Source organism: Bison bison, unplaced genomic scaffold (genome assembly GCF_000754665.1).
Source record: "Bison bison bison isolate TAMUID 2011002044 unplaced genomic scaffold, Bison_UMD1.0 scf7180017864043, whole genome shotgun sequence".
Taxonomy (NCBI): Eukaryota; Metazoa; Chordata; class Mammalia; order Artiodactyla; family Bovidae; genus Bison; species Bison bison.
Window position 1 is genome coordinate 2,832,104 of NW_011494615.1, and position 283 is coordinate 2,832,386.

The following is a 283-nucleotide window of genomic DNA, read 5'->3' on the forward strand; positions in this document are numbered from 1 at the left end:
CCCACCTCCCTCTGCCACCCCCTGTTTCCCTGCCTCCCTCTCTCCCTTTCCACCACTTATCTATCGTTTATTTATAACCAACCATCTCTCCTTCAACTTTGTCATATATTTTTTATCCTTAACAATTGTACTGTTAAATTCTCTTTTTAGAATTCCATTAGAAACATCAAAAAGACTATAAATGTGATATCTGGAAGAAGAGTACAAAAAACTCTTCCTAGAAATATCAGCCCTCACCAGATTCCCCACTGACTGCAGTTCCACCACTAGTACTTCAGCCTTC

General features: G+C 39.9%; 1 protein-coding gene across 1 annotated transcript in view; it reads left to right on the forward strand.

Moving 5' to 3' along the window:
- SCN11A (sodium channel, voltage-gated, type XI, alpha subunit) overlaps nt 1–283 on the forward strand; it is a 134,575-nt gene that overhangs the window by 74,554 nt on the left and 59,738 nt on the right. The window lies entirely within an intron of this gene.